The 17454-nt window shown below is 38.1% G+C and overlaps 1 long non-coding RNA gene across 1 annotated transcript; it reads right to left on the bottom strand.

Annotated features, from left to right (window-relative positions):
- Positions 1–15186: 15186 nt before the first annotated feature.
- LOC119481550 lies at positions 15187–15879 on the bottom strand. The gene is made up of 2 exons (XR_005205220.1): positions 15752–15879; positions 15187–15293 (listed from the first exon to the last, which is right to left on the bottom strand). It is a non-coding gene; the product is annotated as an uncharacterized LOC119481550 (long non-coding RNA).
- Positions 15880–17454: the final 1575 nt, after the last annotated feature.

The following is a 17454-nucleotide window of genomic DNA, read 5'->3' as shown; positions in this document are numbered from 1 at the left end:
TCACAACCATTTTTATGTTGTTCGTCTGTGATCTTCTCTTCACTCGGTGCAGATCAGTGTGTGGTGTTGTTCTGTTCCACCAGCACTTAAACCAACCAGCTGAAAAAAACACTTTCACTTTCATCCTTAAAATGAAAGAAATACACACCAGCTTTTCACTTGTCACTGTAATATCATAATTGAACTGTGATTTTACAGCACAGTAGTCTGATGTAGGTTAAGCAGTTTGCTGCTATAGAATTACTGTTTAAACTATACAAGTAATGTAACTCAGTGGCCAGTGTAATGTTTCTGGTTTATGTTGTCATGTGACAGTGTTTTGTTTTATCCACGAGGTGGTGCCCTTAGTTTATGGTTGTGTTGTGGGGTGCTTTTGTTGGGTTGTGTTGTAGTGGGTTTAAGCTCACTAGAGAATTCAATGAATACTTTGCTGTGTTGGAGTGTTATTTCCCCACTTTACAGCCAGTTTACTGTCAATTTACAATTTAAATAATAGATAAAAAGCTTTGCTTGACATGAATGCAGTATATCTAATTTATGTCTAACCCAAACAGGTGCATATATGTGAATACAAGTCTTGTACGATGGACAGGGTTAAACAACAGCTAAATAGTCGCCTAACACTGATCCACATGCAAAATAAAATTCAAAATACAAAGTCAATAAAGTTTGGGGAAGCTGAAAATAGCTGGAAAAAAATACTTCATCCTTAATATTAAAGAAATATACACTAGCCTTTCACTTAAAAGAAAACTTAAAAATATTTTCAAACAGTAAAAGTCCTGTATTCAAAATCAGAAAAAAAAAGTATCAAAAGTAAAAGTTCTTATTTTCATGTAGCTTGAAGTGGAGCTAATTTAAACTATTTTATTTAAACTGTTGGGTAGTTTGAAGACGCTGCACACCCATCCAAACCCAGAGGGGTTTCACTTACTGTGCCTAGTGGGTCCTTTGTTTCAGGCCTGTGATAGCAGCATGTTGCTGTGGAATTACAGTATGAAGTGTAAAAATAATACTAAAATAATGTTTAACTGTGTAGCCAGTAATTTACTGTAAATTTACACTTAAAATAATGCTGCATACATTTCATGTATGTTGGACAGTTAAACAACAGCATAATAATAAAATGTATCTGCATGTAATATAAAATTCTAAATATCAAACTTCATCAACATCATATTTTACATATAAACATAAGTGAGAAAATAAGTGAGAAATAGTTTTTATGTCATGTTTACAGAAGGTACAATAATTATCAACGTGAGTAAACATAGCAATAAGATAATTAGCAGGGTATATTTTATTAGATTTTGTAATCTGATCTTCCCCAGGGTTGCTATAAATGGTGTTATCATAATCATAAACTGGCTCAAGGATCAAGGTTCAAGGCACACCCATCTTCTGTCTCTGTTCATACACACTCCAAAGAGCAGACGCATACAGCACATAACAATACAATTTAAATTAAATTATCAAGCACTAAACTCCCTTTTTGCGGCTAAAATAATGTTTAACTGTGTAGCCAGTAATTTACTGTAAATTTACACTTAAAATAATGCTGCGTACATTTCATGTATGTTGGACAGAGTTAAACAACAGCATAATAATAAAATGTATCCGCATGTAATATAAAATTCTAAATATCAAACTTCATCAACATCATATTTTACATATAAACATGTAGCGTAGCTGAAAATTGGTCCGCTTTTGCCCATGTAGGTATAGAAGTGTAATAATTTACACACCTGTATGACCTTTCATGCAGAACAAAACCTGATGTAGAGTCAACTTTGCAGAAGACGAGCTGTAGTACCCTCTAGTAAATCTCAAAATAACACTGAACAATGACACTGGTGACAAGTTTTAATACTGGAAAAGTGGTTTAATATCCAATTAAGTCACACAAATGACATATTTTGTAACATGTATTGAAATATTAGGACTAAAACTACAGACCCTTTGACCTACATACACAATAATGACACATTGTTAAACATTTCTTTGGGTCTTTCTGAGTTTGTGCTTCACATTTTCCACACTCCTTGTTGACACACATTTCAGGGTACATTAGGCCAGTCTTTTGGCTCTTACATCAGTCTGATGCGAGTTAGTTAAGACTGACCTATCTTAAATTAGTCACAGATTACCTCCGAGTTAAGAGCCATGTTTCCATGGTAACAACTGCACTAACATTATTTATACCACTGGAGTTTTTTTTTTTTTATATTGTAATACTGAATTTTCCCAGTAAAAAATTCTTCCATACACAGGATTAGGATTGTTTTAACACTAAAATCACACCAGAGTGTCACTTGAGCAGACTGTATGGGGACTTGTGCTGCTGAAGTGCAGCTCTGGTGTGTTATTAAAGTGTGTCCCAGAAGGGAACAGATATATCCAGAGTAGTTTTTAAGGACAGATGCCCCTTTCAGGCCTTCCACCGTGTCCTTCACCCAGTTCAAGTCCTCCGGTTCCTCCCGGTCGTTCTACAACCGCGTGAATGACTGACATGTGTTTGATTCCATATGCAGACAGCAGAGAGGAGTCCTCATCCAGATATCTGCCTTGGAAGGTCAGTCGTAGCGTCTCTACAACACACACACAGACAGAGAGAGAGAGAGAGAGATTAAAAACACTAACACTTCTCCAAAACAAATCAACATTTATAATTCTTATAAAATAATTGATTCTACCTGGTTGACGGATGAGAAACCTCTCTTTTATCTTCTCCTTCAGCTGCAGCACTGTGATGCTCTTGAACTGCTCCTCAGTGTCACACAGGTTAATCACCATGTTTCCCCCCATTCCTAACCCAGTCACGACAACTTTCACAACCATTTTTATGTTGTTCGTCGGTGATCTTCTCTTCACTCGGTGCAGATCAGTGTGTGGTGTTGTTCTGTTCCACCAGCACTTAAACCAACCAGCTGAAAAAACACTTTCACTTTCATCCTTAAAATTAAAGAAATACACACCAGCTTTTCACTTGTCACTGTAATATCATAATTGAACTGTGATTTTACAGCACAGTAGGCTGATGTAGGTTGTTTCAGGCCTGTGATAGCAGCATGTTGCTGTGGAATTACAGTATAAAGTGTAAAAATAATGCTAAAATAATGTTTAACTGTGTAGCCAGTAATTTACTGTAAATTTACACTTAAAATAATGCTGCGTACATTTCATGTATGTTGGACAGAGTTAAACAACAGTATAATAATAAAATGTATCCACATGTAATATAAAATTCTAAATATCAAACTTCATTAACATCATATTTTACATATAAACATAAGTGAGAAAATAAGTGAGAAATAGTTTTTATGTCATGTTTACAGAAGGTACAATAATTATCAATGTGAGTAAACATAGCAATAAGATAATTAGCAGGGTATATTTTATTAGATTTTGTAATCTGATCTTCCCTAGGGTTGCTATAAATGGTGTTACCATAATCATAAACTGGCTCAAGGATCAAGGTTCAAGGCACACCCATCTTCTGTCTCTGTTCATACACACTCCAAAGAGCAGACGCATACAGCACATAACAATACAATTTAAATTAAATTATCAAGCACTAAACTCTCTTTTTGCGGCTTCTATCTATTATGTCCTGGTTGTTTGCGATGTGGTTTTAGATGTATAAATGTTTCTACTACTACGTGTGTGAGTCCTTTTACAACGTATAAACTGCATGTCCTGTTTTATTGTTTTTGTTCTGATGTATTCTGTAACACCTTGGCCAGGGACAACATATGAAAAACAGACTTTTGGCTAATTCTGACATTTTGTATACCATGTGTATGTATTAATTTGCACTGTCCCTTCACAAATAACCTAAACTAAATCCATACATTTTTTTGGAAATGGGCTTAAAAGATGGGTCAGTGATAACACAAAAAAAGGCTTGAACTGGCAATTACTGTAGGCTATATCATCACAGAGTCTTTTAAGTGCAGGGGTGAACATAAAAAAGGGAGGAGGGGGGCTCTTCCCTACGCAGGGTTAGGTGATTCTTTTTCCATTGAAGTGCAGCTCTGGTGTGTTATTAAAGTGTGTCCCAGAAGGGAACAGATATATCCAGAGTAGTTTTTAAAAAGAGAGGAGCTGTTCTTTACTTCGGTTTTTGCCCCCTTTGTCACCCATTCCACCGTCTCCTTTCCCCGGTTCAAACGATCCTCCCGGTACGTGTACAAGCGCGCAAATGTGTGACATGTGTTGGATTCCATATGCAGACAGTGGAGAGGAGTCCTTGTCCAGAACCAGAGACTTGTCCCTGAAGATCAGTCGCAGGCACTCTACAACACACACGCATGCACGCACGCACGCCCACACACACACACACACGCATACACACACACACACACACACACACACACACACGCACACACACACACACACACGCACACACACACACACACACACACACACACACACACACACACACACACAGGGAGTCAGAACACTGACAACACTTCTCCAAAACAAATCAACTTTTATAATTCTTATAAAATAATTTATTCTACCTCCTCGAAAGTCTTGGTAACCCCACCTCTCTGCTATCTTCTCCTTCAGCTGCAGCACTGTGATGCTCTTGAACTGCGAAACTGTGAAATTCCATATGCAGACAGCAGATAGTAGTCCTCACCCAGAGAGTGCTCACCCAGCTCTTTGCCTTGCCAGATCAGTCGTATCTCCTCTACAACACACACACACACACACACACACACACACACACACACGATTAAAAACACTGACAACACTTCTCCAAAACAAATCAACATTTATAATTCTTATAAAATAATTTATTCTACCTTCTGGAATGTCTCGGTAATCTAATCTCTCTATTATCTTCTCCCTCAGCTGCAGCAATGTGATGCTCTTGAACTGCTCCTCAGTGTCACACAGGTCAATCTCCATCTTTCCCCCTATTATCCCATGCACGACAGAAAAAAAGAATATCAAAAGTAAAAGTACTTATTTTCATGTAGCTTGAAGTGGAGCTAATTTAAACTATTTTATTTAAACTGTTGGGTAGTTTGAAGACGCTGCACACCCATCCAAACCCAGAGGGGTTTCACTTACTGTGCCTAGTGGGTCCTTTGTTTCAGGCCTGTGATAGCAGCATGTTGCTGTGGAATTACAGTATAAAGTGTAAAATAAGGCTACTCAGTAGCCAGTAATATACTGTAAATTTACACCTAAAATAATGCTGCATCTGTTAATAAAGTTTCCCTTTACATAATGCAGAATGTCCATTTGATGTCTAACTCTAACGGGTGCATTTCATACATTTCATGTACTGTATGTTGGACAGAGTTAAACAACAGCATAATATAAAATGTATCTGCATGTAATATAAAATTCTAAATATCAAACTTCATCAACATCATATTTTACATATAAACATGTAGTGTAGCTGAAAATTGGTCCGCTTTTGCCCATGTAGGTATAGAAGTGTAATAATTTACACACCTTGTATGACCTTTCATGCAGAACAAAACCTGATGTAGAGTCAACTTTGCAGAAGACGAGCTGTAGTACCCTCTAGTAAATCTCAAAATAACACTGAACAATGACACTGGTGACAAGTTTTAATACTGGAAAAGTGGTTTAATATCAAATTAAGTCACACAAATGACATATTTTGTAACATGTATTGAAATATTAGGACTAAAACTACAGACCCTTTGACCTACATACACAATAATGACACATCGTTAAACATTTCTTTGGGTCTTTCTGAGTTTGTGCTTCACATCTTCAACACTCCTTGTTGACACACATTTCAGGGTACATTAGGCCAGTCTTTTGGCTCTTACATCAGTCTGATGCGAGTTAGTTAACACTAACCTATCTTAAGTTAGTCACAGACTACCTCAGAGTTAAGAGCCATGTTTCCATGGTAACAACTGCACTGACATTATTTATACCACTGGAGGGTTTTTTTTTTTTTATATTGTCACACTGAATTTTCCCAGTAAAAAATTCTTCCATACACAGGATTAGGATTGTTTTAACACTAAAATCACACCAGAGTGTCACTTGAGCAGACTGTATAGGGACTTGTGCTGCTGAAGTGCAGCTCTGGTGTGTTATTAAAGTGTGTCCCAGAAGGGAACAGATATATCCAGAGTAGTTTTTAAAGACAGATGCCCCTTTCAGGCCTTCCACCGTCTCCTCTACCCGGTTCAAGTCCTCCGGTTCCTCCCGGTCGTTCTACAACCGCGTGAATGACTGACATGTGTTTGATTCCATATGCAGACAGCAGAGAGGAGTCCTCATCCAGATATCTGCCTTGGAAGGTCAGTCGTAGCGTCTCTACAACACACACACAGACAGAGAGAGAGAGAGAGAGATTAAAAACACTGACACTTCTCCAAAACAAATCAACATTTATAATTCTTATAAAATAATTGATTCTACCTGGTTGACGGATGAGAAACCTCTCTTTTATCTTCTCCTTCAGCTGCAGCACTGTGATGCTCTTGAACTGCTCCTCAGTGTCACACAGGTTAATCACCATGTTTCCCCCCACTCCTAACCCAGTCACGACAACTTTCACAACCATTTTTATGATGTTCGTCGGTGACCTTCTCTTCACTCGGTGCAGATCAGTGTGTGGTGTTGTTCTGTTCCACCAGCACTTAAACCAACCAGCTGAAAAAACACTTTCACTTTCATCCTTAAAATTAAAGAAATACACACCAGCTTTTCACTTGTCACTGTAATATCATAATTGAACTGTGATTTTACAGCACAGTAGGCTGATGTAGGTTGTTTCAGGCCTGTGATAGCAGCATGTTGCTGTGGAATTACAGTATGAAGTGTAAAAATAATGCTAAAATAATGTTTAACTGTGTAGCCAGTAATTTACTGTAAATTTACACTTAAAATAATGCTGCGTACATTTCATGTATGTTGGACAGAGTTAAACAACAGTATAATAATAAAATGTATCCACATATAATATAAAATTCTAAATATCAAACTTCATTAACATCATATTTTACATATAAACATAAGTGAGAAAATAAGTGAGAAATAGTTTTTATGTCATGTTTACAGAAGGTACAATAATTATCAATGTGAGTAAACATAGCAATAAGATAATTAGCAGGGTATATTTTATTAGATTTTGTAATCTGATCTTCCCTAGGGTTGCTATAAATGGTGTTACCATAATCATAAACTGGCTCAAGGATCAAGGTTCAAGGCACACACATCTTCTGTCTCTGTTCATACACACTCCAAAGAGCAGACGCATACAGCACATAACAATACAATTTAAATTAAATTATCAAGCACTAAACTCCCTTTTTGCGGCTTCTATCTATTATGTCCTGGTTGTTTGCGATGTGGTTTTAGATGTATAAATGTTTCTACTACTACGTGTGTGAGTCCTTTTACAACGTATAAACTGCATGTCCTGTTTTATTGTTTTTGTTCTGATGTATTCTGTAACACCTTGGCCAGGGACAACATATGAAAAACAGACTTTTGGCTAATTCTGACATTTTGTATACCATGTGTATGTATTAATTTGCACTGTCCCTTCACAAATAACCTAAACTAAATCCATACATTTTTTTGGAAATGGGCTTAAAAGATGGGTCAGTGATAACACAAAAAAAGGCTTGAACTGGCAATTACTGTAGGCTATATCATCACAGAGTCTTTTAAGTGCAGGGGTGAACATAAAAAAGGGAGGAGGGGGGCTCTTCCCTACGCAGGGTTAGGTGATTCTTTTTCCATTGAAGTGCAGCTCTGGTGTGTTATTAAAGTGTGTCCCAGAAGGGAACAGATATATCCAGAGTAGTTTTTAAAAAGAGAGGAGCTGTTCTTTACTTCGGTTTTTGCCCCCTTTGTCACCCATTCCACCGTCTCCTTTCCCCGGTTCAAACGATCCTCCCGGTACGTGTACAAGCGCGCAAATGTGTGACATGTGTTGGATTCCATATGCAGACAGTGGAGAGGAGTCCTTGTCCAGAACCAGAGACTTGTCCCTGAAGATCAGTCGCAGGCACTCTACAACACACACGCATGCACGCACGCACGCCCACACACACACACACGCATACACACACACACACACACACACACACACACACACACACACACACGCACACACACACACACACACGCACACACACACACACACACACACACACACACACACACACACAGGGAGTCAGAACACTGACAACACTTCTCCAAAACAAATCAACTTTTATAATTCTTATAAAATAATTTATTCTACCTCCTCGAAAGTCTTGGTAACCCCACCTCTCTGCTATCTTCTCCTTCAGCTGCAGCACTGTGATGCTCTTGAACTGCGAAACTGTGAAATTCCATATGCAGACAGCAGATAGTAGTCCTCACCCAGAGAGTGCTCACCCAGCTGTTTGCCTTGCCAGATCAGTCGTATCTCCTCTACAACACACACACACACACACACACACACACACACACACACGATTAAAAACACTGACAACACTTCTCCAAAACAAATCAACATTTATAATTCTTATAAAATAATTTATTCTACCTTCTGGAATGTCTCGGTAATCTAATCTCTCTATTATCTTCTCCCTCAGCTGCAGCAATGTGATGCTCTTGAACTGCTCCTCAGTGTCACACAGGTCAATCTCCATCTTTCCCCCTATTATCCCATGCACGACAGAAAAAAAGAATATCAAAAGTAAAAGTTCTTATTTTCATGTAGCTTGAAGTGGAGCTAATTTAAACTATTTTATTTAAACTGTTGGGTAGTTTGAAGACGCTGCACACCCATCCAAACCCAGAGGGGTTTCACTTACTGTGCCTAGTGGGTCCTTTGTTTCAGGCCTGTGATAGCAGCATGTTGCTGTGGAATTACAGTATGAAGTGTAAAAATAATGCTAAAATAATGTTTAACTGTGTAGCCAGTAATTTACTGTAAATTTACACTTAAAATAATGCTGCGTACATTTCATGTATGTTGGACAGAGTTAAACAACAGTATAATAATAAAATGTATCCACATGTAATATAAAATTCTAAATATCAAACTTCATCAACATCATATTTACATATAAACATGTAGCGTAGCTGAGAATTGGTCAGCTTTTGCCCTTGTAGGTATAGAAGTGTAATAATTTACACACCTGTATGACCTTTCATGCAGAACAAAACCTGATGTAGAGTCAACTTTGCAGAAGACGAGCTGTAGTACCCTCTAGTAAATCTCAAAATAACACTGAACAATGACACTGGTGACAAGTTTTAATACTGGAAAAGTGGTTTAATATCAAATTAAGTCACACAAATGACATATTTTGTAACATGTATTGAAATATTAGGACTAAAACTACAGACCCTTTGACCTACATACACAATAATGACACATTGTTAAACATTTCTTTGGGTCTTTCTGAGTTTGTGCTTCACATCTTCAACACTCCTTGTTGACACACATTTCAGGGTACATTAGGCCAGTCTTTTGGCTCTTACATCAGTCTGATGCGAGTTAGTTAACACTAACCTATCTTAAGTTAGTCACAGACTACCTCAGAGTTAAGAGCCATGTTTCCATGGTAACAACTGCACTGACATTATTTATACCACTGGAGGGTTTTTTTTTTTTATATTGTCACACTGAATTTTCCCAGTAAAAAATTCTTCCATACACAGGATTAGGATTGTTTTAACACTAAAATCACACCAGAGTGTCACTTGAGCAGACTGTATAGGGACTTGTGCTGCTGAAGTGCAGCTCTGGTGTGTTATTAAAGTGTGTCCCAGAAGGGAACAGATATATCCAGAGTAGTTTTTAAAGACAGATGCCCCTTTCAGGCCTTCCACCGTCTCCTCTACCCGGTTCAAGTCCTCCGGTTCCTCCCGGTCGTTCTACAACCGCGTGAATGACTGACATGTGTTTGATTCCATATGCAGACAGCAGAGAGGAGTCCTCATCCAGATATCTGCCTTGGAAGGTCAGTCGTAGCGTCTCTACAACACACACAGACAGAGAGAGAGAGAGAGAGATTAAAAACACTGACACTTCTTCAAAACAAATCAACATTTATAATTCTTATAAAATAATTTATTCTACCTGGTTGACGGATGAGAAACCTCTCTTTTATCTTCTCCTTCAGCTGCAGCACTGTGATGCTCTTGAACTGCTCCTCAGTGTCACACAGGTTAATCACCATGTTTCCCCCCACTCCTAACCCAGTCACGACAACTTTCACAACCATTTTTATGATGTTCGTCGGTGACCTTCTCTTCACTCGGTGCAGATCAGTGTGTGGTGTTGTTCTGTTCCACCAGCACTTAAACCAACCAGCTGAAAAAACACTTTCACTTTCATCCTTAAAATGAAAGAAATACACACCAGCTTTTCACTTGTCACTGTAATATCATAATTGAACTGTGATTTTACAGCACAGTAGGCTGATGTAGGTTGTTTCAGGCCTGTGATAGCAGCATGTTGCTGTGGAATTACAGTATAAAGTGTAAAAATAATGCTAAAATAATGTTTAACTGTGTAGCCAGTAATTTACTGTAAATTTACACTTAAAATAATGCTGCGTACATTTCATGTATGTTGGACAGAGTTAAACAACAGTATAATAATAAAATGTATCCACATGTAATATAAAATTCTAAATATCAAACTTCATTAACATCATATTTTACATATAAACATAAGTGAGAAAATAAGTGAGAAATAGTTTTTATGTCATGTTTACAGAAGGTACAATAATTATCAATGTGAGTAAACATAGCAATAAGATAATTAGCAGGGTATATTTTATTAGATTTTGTAATCTGATCTTCCCTAGGGTTGCTATAAATGGTGTTACCATAATCATAAACTGGCTCAAGGATCAAGGTTCAAGGCACACACATCTTCTGTCTCTGTTCATACACACTCCAAAGAGCAGACGCATACAGCACATAACAATACAATTTAAATTAAATTATCAAGCACTAAACTCCCTTTTTGCGGCTTCTATCTATTATGTCCTGGTTGTTTGCGATGTGGTTTTAGATGTATAAATGTTTCTACTACTACGTGTGTGAGTCCTTTTACAACGTATAAACTGCATGTCCTGTTTTATTGTTTTTGTTCTGATGTATTCTGTAACACCTTGGCCAGGGACAACATATGAAAAACAGACTTTTGGCTAATTCTGACATTTTGTATACCATGTGTATGTATTAATTTGCACTGTCCCTTCACAAATAACCTAAACTAAATCCATACATTTTTTTGGAAATGGGCTTAAAAGATGGGTCAGTGATAACACAAAAAAAGGCTTGAACTGGCAATTACTGTAGGCTATATCATCACAGAGTCTTTTAAGTGCAGGGGTGAACATAAAAAAGGGAGGAGGGGGGCTCTTCCCTACGCAGGGTTAGGTGATTCTTTTTCCATTGAAGTGCAGCTCTGGTGTGTTATTAAAGTGTGTCCCAGAAGGGAACAGATATATCCAGAGTAGATTTTAAAAAGAGAGGAGCTTTTCTTTACTTCGGTTTTTGCCCCCTTTGTCATCCATTCCACCGTCTCCTTTCCCCGGTTCAAACGATCCTCCCGGTACGTGTACAAGCGCGCAAATGTGTGACATGTGTTGGATTCCATATGCAGACAGTGGAGAGGAGTCCTTGTCCAGAACCAGAGACTTGTCCCTGAAGATCAGTCGCAGGCACTCTACAACACACACGCATGCACGCACGCACGCCCACACACACACACACGCATACACACACACACACACACACACACACACAGGGAGTCAGAACACTGACAACACTTCTCCAAAACAAATCAACTTTTATAATTCTTATAAAATAATTTATTCTACCTCCTCGAAAGTCTTGGTAACCCCACCTCTCTGCTATCTTCTCCTTCAGCTGCAGCACTGTGATGCTCTTGAACTGCGAAACTGTGAAAAACTGTGAAATTCCATATGCAGACAGCAGATAGTAGTCCTCACCCAGAGAGTGCTCACCCAGCTGTTTGCCTTGCCAGATCAGTCGTATCTCCTCTACAACACACACACACACACACACACACACACACACACACACGATTAAAAACACTGACAACACTTCTCCAAAACAAATCAACATTTATAATTCTTATAAAATAATTTATTCTACCTTCTGGAATGTCTCGGTAATCTAATCTCTCTATTATCTTCTCCCTCAGCTGCAGCAATGTGATGCTCTTGAACTGCTCCTCAGTGTCACACAGGTCAATCTCCATCTTTCCCCCTATTATCCCATGCACGACAGAAAAAAAGAATATCAAAAGTAAAAGTTCTTATTTTCATGTAGCTTGAAGTGGAGCTAATTTAAACTATTTTATTTAAACTGTTGGGTAGTTTGAAGACGCTGCACACCCATCCAAACCCAGAGGGGTTTCACTTACTGTGCCTAGTGGGTCCTTTGTTTCAGGCCTGTGATAGCAGCATGTTGCTGTGGAATTACAGTATGAAGTGTAAAAATAATGCTAAAATAATGTTTAACTGTGTAGCCAGTAATTTACTGTAAATTTACACTTAAAATAATGCTGCGTACATTTCATGTATGTTGGACAGAGTTAAACAACAGTATAATAATAAAATGTATCCACATGTAATATAAAATTCTAAATATCAAACTTCATCAACATCATATTTTACATATAAACATGTAGCGTAGCTGAGAATTGGTCAGCTTTTGCCCTTGTAGGTATAGAAGTGTAATAATTTACACACCTGTATGACCTTTCATGCAGAACAAAACCTGATGTAGAGTCAACTTTGCAGAAGACGAGCTGTAGTACCCTCTAGTAAATCTCAAAATAACACTGAACAATGACACTGGTGACAAGTTTTAATACTGGAAAAGTGGTTTAATATCAAATTAAGTCACACAAATGACATATTTTGTAACATGTATTGAAATATTAGGACTAAAACTACAGACCCTTTGACCTACATACACAATAATGACACATTGTTAAACATTTCTTTGGGTCTTTCTGAGTTTGTGCTTCACATCTTCAACACTCCTTGTTGACACACATTTCAGGGTACATTAGGCCAGTCTTTTGGCTCTTACATCAGTCTGATGCGAGTTAGTTAACACTAACCTATCTTAAGTTAGTCACAGACTACCTCAGAGTTAAGAGCCATGTTTCCATGGTAACAACTGCACTGACATTATTTATACCACTGGAGGGTTTTTTTTTTTTTATATTGTCACACTGAATTTTCCCAGTAAAAAATTCTTCCATACACAGGATTAGGATTGTTTTAACACTAAAATCACACCAGAGTGTCACTTGAGCAGACTGTATAGGGACTTGTGCTGCTGAAGTGCAGCTCTGGTGTGTTATTAAAGTGTGTCCCAGAAGGGAACAGATATATCCAGAGTAGTTTTTAAAGACAGATGCCCCTTTCAGGCCTTCCACCGTCTCCTCTACCCGGTTCAAGTCCTCCGGTTCCTCCCGGTCGTTCTACAACCGCGTGAATGACTGACATGTGTTTGATTCCATATGCAGACAGCAGAGAGGAGTCCTCATCCAGATATCTGCCTTGGAAGGTCAGTCGTAGCGTCTCTACAACACACACAGACAGAGAGAGAGAGAGAGAGATTAAAAACACTGACACTTCTTCAAAACAAATCAACATTTATAATTCTTATAAAATAATTTATTCTACCTGGTTGACGGATGAGAAACCTCTCTTTTATCTTCTCCTTCAGCTGCAGCACTGTGATGCTCTTGAACTGCTCCTCAGTGTCACACAGGTTAATCACCATGTTTCCCCCCACTCCTAACCCAGTCACGACAACTTTCACAACCATTTTTATGATGTTCGTCGGTGACCTTCTCTTCACTCGGTGCAGATCAGTGTGTGGTGTTGTTCTGTTCCACCAGCACTTAAACCAACCAGCTGAAAAAACACTTTCACTTTCATCCTTAAAATGAAAGAAATACACACCAGCTTTTCACTTGTCACTGTAATATCATAATTGAACTGTGATTTTACAGCACAGTAGGCTGATGTAGGTTGTTTCAGGCCTGTGATAGCAGCATGTTGCTGTGGAATTACAGTATAAAGTGTAAAAATAATGCTAAAATAATGTTTAACTGTGTAGCCAGTAATTTACTGTAAATTTACACTTAAAATAATGCTGCGTACATTTCATGTATGTTGGACAGAGTTAAACAACAGTATAATAATAAAATGTATCCACATGTAATATAAAATTCTAAATATCAAACTTCATTAACATCATATTTTACATATAAACATAAGTGAGAAAATAAGTGAGAAATAGTTTTTATGTCATGTTTACAGAAGGTACAATAATTATCAATGTGAGTAAACATAGCAATAAGATAATTAGCAGGGTATATTTTATTAGATTTTGTAATCTGATCTTCCCTAGGGTTGCTATAAATGGTGTTACCATAATCATAAACTGGCTCAAGGATCAAGGTTCAAGGCACACACATCTTCTGTCTCTGTTCATACACACTCCAAAGAGCAGACGCATACAGCACATAACAATACAATTTAAATTAAATTATCAAGCACTAAACTCCCTTTTTGCGGCTTCTATCTATTATGTCCTGGTTGTTTGCGATGTGGTTTTAGATGTATAAATGTTTCTACTACTACGTGTGTGAGTCCTTTTACAACGTATAAACTGCATGTCCTGTTTTATTGTTTTTGTTCTGATGTATTCTGTAACACCTTGGCCAGGGACAACATATGAAAAACAGACTTTTGGCTAATTCTGACATTTTGTATACCATGTGTATGTATTAATTTGCACTGTCCCTTCACAAATAACCTAAACTAAATCCATACATTTTTTTGGAAATGGGCTTAAAAGATGGGTCAATGATAACACAAAAAAAGGCTTGAACTGGCAATTACTGTAGGCTATATCATCACAGAGTCTTTTAAGTGCAGGGGTGAACATAAAAAAGGGAGGAGGGGGGCTCTTCCCTACGCAGGGTTAGGTGATTCTTTTTCCATTGAAGTGCAGCTCTGGTGTGTTATTAAAGTGTGTCCCAGAAGGGAACAGATATATCCAGAGTAGATTTTAAAAAGAGAGGAGCTGTTCTTTACTTCGGTTTTTGCCCCCTTTGTCATCCATTCCACCGTCTCCTTTCCCCGGTTCAAACGATCCTCCCGGTACGTGTACAAGCGCGCAAATGTGTGACATGTGTTGGATTCCATATGCAGACAGTGGAGAGGAGTCCTTGTCCAGAACCAGAGACTTGTCCCTGAAGATCAGTCGCAGGCACTCTACAACACACACGCACGCACGCACGCCCATACACACACACACACACACGCATACACACACACACACACACACACACACAGGGAGTCAGAACACTGACAACACTTCTCCAAAACAAATCAACTTTTATAATTCTTATAAAATAATTTATTCTACCTCCTCGAAAGTCTTGGTAACCCCACCTCTCTGCTATCTTCTCCTTCAGCTGCAGCACTGTGATGCTCTTGAACTGCGAAACTGTGAAAAACTGTGAAATTCCATATGCAGACAGCAGATAGTAGTCCTCACCCAGAGAGTGCTCACCCAGCTGTTTGCCTTGCCAGATCAGTCGTATCTCCTCTACAACACACACACACACACACACACACACACACACACACACACACACGATTAAAAACACTGACAACACTTCTCCAAAACAAATCAACATTTATAATTCTTATAAAATAATTTATTCTACCTTCTGGAATGTCTCGGTAATCTAATCTCTCTATTATCTTCTCCCTCAGCTGCAGCAATGTGATGCTCTTGAACTGCTCCTCAGTGTCACACAGGTCAATCTCCATCTTTCCCCCTATTATCCCATGCACGACAGAAAAAAAGAATATCAAAAGTAAAAGTTCTTATTTTCATGTAGCTTGAAGTGGAGCTAATTTAAACTATTTTATTTAAACTGTTGGGTAGTTTGAAGACGCTGCACACCCATCCAAACCCAGAGGGGTTTCACTTACTGTGCCTAGTGGGTCCTTTGTTTCAGGCCTGTGATAGCAGCATGTTGCTGTGGAATTACAGTATGAAGTGTAAAAATAATGCTAAAATAATGTTTAACTGTGTAGCCAGTAATTTACTGTAAATTTACACTTAAAATAATGCTGCGTACATTTCATGTATGTTGGACAGAGTTAAACAACAGTATAATAATAAAATGTATCCACATGTAATATAAAATTCTAAATATCAAACTTCATCAACATCATATTTTACATATAAACATGTAGCGTAGCTGAGAATTGGTCAGCTTTTGCCCTTGTAGGTATAGAAGTGTAATAATTTACACACCTGTATGACCTTTCATGCAGAACAAAACCTGATGTAGAGTCAACTTTGCAGAAGACGAGCTGTAGTACCCTCTAGTAAATCTCAAAATAACACTGAACAATGACACTGGTGACAAGTTTTAATACTGGAAAAGTGGTTTAATATCAAATTAAGTCACACAAATGACATATTTTGTAACATGTATTGAAATATTAGGACTAAAACTACAGACCCTTTGACCTACATACACAATAATGACACATTGTTAAACATTTCTTTGGGTCTTTCTGAGTTTGTGCTTCACATCTTCAACACTCCTTGTTGACACACATTTCAGGGTACATTAGGCCAGTCTTTTGGCTCTTACATCAGTCTGATGCGAGTTAGTTAACACTAACCTATCTTAAGTTAGTCACAGACTACCTCAGAGTTAAGAGCCATGTTTCCATGGTAACAACTGCACTGACATTATTTATACCACTGGAGGGTTTTTTTTTTTTATATTGTCACACTGAATTTTCCCAGTAAAAAATTCTTCCATACACAGGATTAGGATTGTTTTAACACTAAAATCACACCAGAGTGTCACTTGAGCAGACTGTATAGGGACTTGTGCTGCTGAAGTGCAGCTCTGGTGTGTTATTAAAGTGTGTCCCAGAAGGGAACAGATATATCCAGAGTAGTTTTTAAAGACAGATGCCCCTTTCAGGCCTTCCACCGTCTCCTCTACCCGGTTCAAGTCCTCCGGTTCCTCCCGGTCGTTCTACAACCGCGTGAATGACTGACATGTGTTTGATTCCATATGCAGACAGCAGAGAGGAGTCCTCATCCAGATATCTGCCTTGGAAGGTCAGTCGTAGCGTCTCTACAACACACACAGACAGAGAGAGAGAGAGAGAGATTAAAAACACTGACACTTCTTCAAAACAAATCAACATTTATAATTCTTATAAAATAATTTATTCTACCTGGTTGACGGATGAGAAACCTCTCTTTTATCTTCTCCTTCAGCTGCAGCACTGTGATGCTCTTGAACTGCTCCTCAGTGTCACACAGGTTAATCACCATGTTTCCCCCCACTCCTAACCCAGTCACGACAACTTTCACAACCATTTTTATGATGTT

The sequence above is a fragment of the Sebastes umbrosus genome, chromosome 22 (genome assembly GCF_015220745.1).
Source record: "Sebastes umbrosus isolate fSebUmb1 chromosome 22, fSebUmb1.pri, whole genome shotgun sequence".
Taxonomy (NCBI): Eukaryota; Metazoa; Chordata; class Actinopteri; order Perciformes; family Sebastidae; genus Sebastes; species Sebastes umbrosus.
Note: the sequence above shows the minus strand (reverse complement) of the source record. Positions and strands in the feature narration are given on the sequence as shown.